This window comes from Xenopus laevis, chromosome 6S, assembly GCF_017654675.1.
Source record: "Xenopus laevis strain J_2021 chromosome 6S, Xenopus_laevis_v10.1, whole genome shotgun sequence".
NCBI lineage: Eukaryota > Metazoa > Chordata > Amphibia > Anura > Pipidae > Xenopus > Xenopus laevis.
In genome coordinates this window covers 90649053-90655052 of record NC_054382.1, presented here as the reverse complement: position 1 = coordinate 90655052, position 6000 = coordinate 90649053, and positions in this window count along the sequence as shown.

Here is a 6000-nt window from a genome sequence, read left to right as displayed (position 1 = left end):
AAGCGATGGAAGAAGACACGAACACCCGGAAGAACTGTGAACTCCGATGCCTGAATCTGCGCCGAGGGGTAAGTATAGAGTTAGGGGCATTTCCCGGGGTGCAGCTAGGCTGGGGGAGAGGCGGAAGGGGGTCTACGTAGGGTGGGGGGTAGGGTTTTTTGCAAAATGGTTGAATTCTACTTTAAACAGGGTCGGACTGGGCCACTCCCTGTCCCTGCTGCCCCAAAATGCCCGCCTCCTTCTGCCCTAGTCGCACTTTGTAAAGTTTACGAGTGCGTGCGCACACGGGAGGCAGGTACGAGTGCATGTGCGGGGTTGTATGTGCACCAGGGGCCCAGAGGGACGGAGACTAAAGGTGGCCATACACGGGCAGATTAAAGCTGCAAATATCGGTCCTTTAGACAGATTCGGCAGTTTATCTGCCCATGTGTGAGGGGGCTTCCGACATATCTCCCAAATTGATATCTGGCCAAAAATCGGCTTGATATTGATCGGGCAGGTTTGATTTTTTTGCAATCAAGGACTGCATTGCATAGTTGATGCGGTCCTATGATCCGTTGGCGCCCATTTCCTTCATATAATCCGATTGTTTGACCCTGCCATTGGTGGGCATATCAGGGAAAGATCTGCTCATTTGGTGAGGTCTTATCATGTATGACCACCTTAAGGCTAGGGCCAGACCATTGCAGATCTTGACCTGCACCCTGAAGCATTGTCTCTGCTCTGGTGCAGGCAGACGCAGCAGATTTTGCATTTCATGCTGAAATCCACCCTACAAAAAAAGAGAAGGAGAGCAGCCAGGCAGCGTATCATCTGGCCCTAGCCTAAGGACAGTTGGTGCTGTGCTCATAATGGGTGAACTGCGTCTCCCACTGGGTGTCAGGCCTGTGCACTCTGTAAAAAACTGAATTTCTACAGAGGCACCTATTTATAAGCACTGTTTGATTTTGCCAACTTCGCATTTTGACTCCAGACAACATATTTCCATTCCACAATATTTTTGTGTGCCTCATGGATGGGTATTTCAACTTTCTATATACACATGCTCGCTATTAGTGGACAATTAACATGGACACTTTTACTATAGCTCTCCTCCACTCTTCTATCTGAAGTAGGCCAGGTAGGAAGTTATCAACCTACTTTAGATTACTAAATACTAAGGGCAGAGACACGCTCAGATTTGGGGAGATTAGTCGCCCAGCGACAAATCTCCTCTTCTTCAGGGCGACTAATCTCCCTGAACTGCTTCCTGTCGGCTGGAATGTAAATCGCTGTCGGGATGGCAATCCGTGCGCTTCGTTTTTCGAAGTTGCCTAACAACGAAACTTTTATGGGAGGGGGGCCCTGACCAACATTTTTTTAAACTTGTATGGGGGACCATGGCCACCAATGGGTTTTTAGGGTTCATGTTTTAGCATTCATGTTTGTGTTTTTTTTTATGTGGGGGTGCATGGGGTCAGGGGTGGGGCCTGTGGTGGTAGGTGGAGTCCAGATGGCAGCCCTGATGAGCACTATATTATTAACATGCGCTATACAGCATTATTGGCAGCTAAAGGTCTGAGCCTAATAGACACCACCATAATGACTTATGGTAGAACCCCATGCATTTTCTAAGCAAGCTATAAAGCTTTATTTAGTACTATTACGTTTGAAATTCACTGCACATTTTGTGAAATAAGCAGCGATGGGGAACCCATTACTCAGAAAGCTCCAAATTAAGGAAATGCTATCACCCCTTGATAGTATAAAAAATGATTTCCTTTTTTCTCTGTAATAATAAGGCAGTACCTTGTACTTGATCCCAAAGATATAATTAATCCATATTGCAAGCAAAACCAGCCTATTGGATTTATTTAATGTTTGCATGATTTTCTAGTAGACTTAAGGTATGAAGATCTGTTATCACCATTCCCAAGCATTTGGGATAAACAGGTCCAATGCCTGCATGACAGCAGCCCAATATGCTGTGTAGCAGGGATCCCCAACCTTTTGAAGCCGTGAGCAACATTCAGAAGTAAAAGGAGTTGGGGAGCAACACTAGCATGAAAAATGTTCTTGGGGTACCAAATAAGGGCTGTGATTGGCCATTTAGTAGTCCTTATGTGGATTGTCAGCCAACATTGAGACTCTGTTTGGCAGTGCAGAGCAAACAGTATTCTCGTCACTATCGGCGCTGATCCAGGACACGGCACACAGACAACGGCATCAATGCAAAAAGGTTGGCTTTATTTGAACACACACATGCGGTTGTGGATTACAGCGGTGGAAGGCTGTCTGACTTACGCGTTTCTTGCCGGATCACCCGGCACTTCCTCAGAGTCAGTATAGATCACATGACTCGAGACTTAAATAGCTAAAGTGATTAACATCCGTGTTAAAAATGCAGGTGCATTTAAATTATCAGTATATAAAAATTATAAACAGTGCATATTACTTTTATGTATTTGTATGATATCTTTAAGCAAACAATTAAATTATTGTTATATTATTAAAACAAATGAATTTAATAAAAGGTGACCAAAAAAACAAGTGATATGAATTAATTATTAAAAATAAAAATAATAGAATTATCCGTGTTTCTCAATCTCCTTGTTCAGATCAATGATATTATAATAAACTGTGTGTTTAAACATTTAAAAACACTAAATGCACTTCGGCATGATTATAAAAACATATACACATGACTATAAAAAATAATTATGTTTCCTATGAGGACTAATTTTGTTACTATATTGAATAGAGTTACATTTTTCGTTAATATTAATGTATCAATTTAATCTAATTGCTGTCAGTCATATTGAGCAATAGGAAACAATTGTAACTTCTTAGCTATTTTTTAGTATCTAAAGTCATTTGTAGAGCAGGAAAATATTTTATTTATTTAAATGAAATGTCTTTATATCTTTTATTTATTTTTTATTTTTTATTTTTTATTCTGCTGTGATATCTTTGTTAATTGGTAACTGTACATATCCCTATATATATGTATATATGCACATATCCACATACACATCTATATATCTCAGCAAATAGTAAATAGTAGGCCAGAATTGGGGATCTAATATATATCATATTGTGTATCATTCAGTCCATTTCCAATATTTAAGTATGTTTTTAATCAGTCACACTATTACAATAAATTGAACCAATGATATTGCAATATGATAGAAAATATAATGAAAAATATAGAGAATTGTTTTTTAAAAAATTAATTAATGTTTTATTATTTCATTTGGATTAATCAAAAAATCTGGGGAATATGGTGTTGTTCACAATGGGATAATAATATGTGAAAGAAACCCATTACACACCGATTCTTTCTAGAGAGTAATCTGTATATAAGAGTTAAGCAAACACTACTATCTCACTGTCTTATGAAATACTTAATGTCTCCTTCTTTGTTAAGTCCTTTCGGTTTCACAGTGTTCAGGGTCAGTACCCAATGGAATTCTCTCTTAGAGAGTTTTTCCTCTAAATCTCCTTTCCTTTTACCTAGTTTAATGCACTCAATTGCTTGAAAGGTTATGTATTGCTCATTTGCCTGATGTTTTTCTATTACATGCTCAGCTATTGCTGATGAAATATCCCTTCTATTTATGCAGGCCAGATGTTCTAATATACGATCTTTCAATCTCCTAGTAGTTTTACCTACATATTGTTGTCCACACTTACACGTGGCCAGATATATGACATTCATAGTTTTGCAATTTACATACATCTTATTTTTATAATATTTTTTTGTATTGGTGCTCTGAAATTGATCAGATTTGTTAATAAAGCGGCAACACTTACATATGTTCGCTCCACACCTGTAGGTGCCTACTACTTTCATCCAATTACTGTTATCTACCTTGTTAATATCTGGTAGCATACTAGGTGCCACTTTGTCCCTAAGATTGGGGCTACGTCGATATACTATCTGTGGTCTTTTGAGGTCCAGATTGGATAGTATAGGGTCTCTTTCAAGTATGGACCAATGTTTGTAAATTATTTTCTGTATTTGTTTTGCCTCTGTACTAAATGTTGTTATAAATCTTACCCTTGGGTTTTTTTGTTCATTTCTACTATTTTTTGATGTTTTTAACAAATCTGTTCTATTTTTTGTTATTGCATTTTCATAGGCTTTTTTTACACAGTCTGTTTCATAGCCCCTTGATATAAGTCTGTCCCAGAGTTCCATTGATCTCTGGTGAAAGGTGTCCCAAGTGGTACAGTTCCTTCTTAATCGGATGAACTGACCAGTCGGTACACCTCTCAGCAGTGGTTCTGGATGGCTGCTCTGTCTGTGTAATAATGAATTCCTACTTATAGTTTTCCTATAAACATCAGTAAGAATGTGTGACTCGTTAGTGGTAAATTGTATATCAAGAAAATCCATCGTTAGTTGATCACTCTTATAGGTAAACTGTATGTTATTATTATTATTATTGCAATAATCTACAAAACTTATTAGTTGTTGTTCATCTCCATCCCAAATGATGATCAAATCATCGATATAACGATAATATCTTTTAATATGTTTTGTGTAGGGATTATTCTCAGCATATATATAATGTGTCTCAAACCACCCCATAAAGAGGTTGGCATAGGATGGGGCAAATTTTGCCCCCATCGCTGTGCCACGTCTCTGTAAATAGTGCTGCCCATCGAACATGAAATAATTATGTTTTAGTAGATAATCTACTGCATCAAGTATATATTGGTTTTGTTGTGGGTTGTACAATTTTGCTTCATTTAACCAAAAATATAAAGCATGTAAGCCATCTTGATGTAATATGGATGAATATAGGGCTGAGACGTCCATTGTGACCCAGGTATATCCCTCATTCCATTCCATGTCAGTTAATTTGCTGATTGCATCCCCGCTATCTCTCAAATATGAGGGCAATGTGAGTACTATTGGTTGTATCAATTTATCAACGTATTCACTTAATTTTTCATTTAGGGATCCAATCCCTGCAATTATGGGACGTCCTTTAGGTCTATATTGATCTTTATGTACCTTAGGAAAGGTATGAAAAATAGGAATTTTAGGATATTCCACTTGTAAGTATTGAAATTCGTTATCATTTAATATACATTCAGTTCTACCATAGTGTAAGAAATCATTTAATTTTTTTTGAAATATTGACGTGGGGTCTCCTTCTAATTTGACATAGTTATTAGTATCACTAAGTTGTTCCTTGATGTCTGTTTCATAATATTCACGATTCAAAACAACTATGGAGCCCCCTTTGTCCGAATTCCTTATAACTATATTGTTATTCGTTTTGAGGGAATTTATTGCTTGGTATTCTCGTTTTTTAAATTATTCTTATTTATAGTCACACGTTTCTCAGATAATTTTTTCAAATCCGAGGTCACCAAGTCATAAAATCTCTCCACAAACGGTCCCTGTTGTGTTGTGGGATTGAAGTGAGATCTTACCTTTAAATCTGTATGTATTATTTTAATATTTTCTACAACCCCTGTCTCAACAGGTATATATGTATTCTCAACACTGTTTGATAGATCTAATTGGTCAATAGCTTCTAACACATCCTGAGTTAAGAAATTACTATCTGGACCCACAGGTTGTAATTCTTTATCCTTACTACGTATATGAAAAAATCTTTTTAACGCTAAACATCTAACTAGCATATTTACATCCATAATAGATTCCGTTAAAGAGAAATGGTTAGATGGGCAAAAAGTCAAACCCTTATTCAGCACAGTCCTTTCATCATTAGACAGTTCATAGTCAGATAGATTAATTACCAAGTCCTCTTGTTTTTCTTGTTCTTTTCGATCATCTTCTATCTGTATTTCTTGTTGGTCTTTGGCAGTGCACCTGGTTTTTATACAACTAAAACTTGCCTCCAAGCCCAGAATACAAAAATAAGCTCCTGCTTTGAGGCCAATGGGAGCAACATCCAAGGGGTTGGAGAGCAACATGTTGCTCACAAGCTACTGGTTGGGGACCACTGCTGTGTAGTAACATTACAAAGGGGTTTATTATAA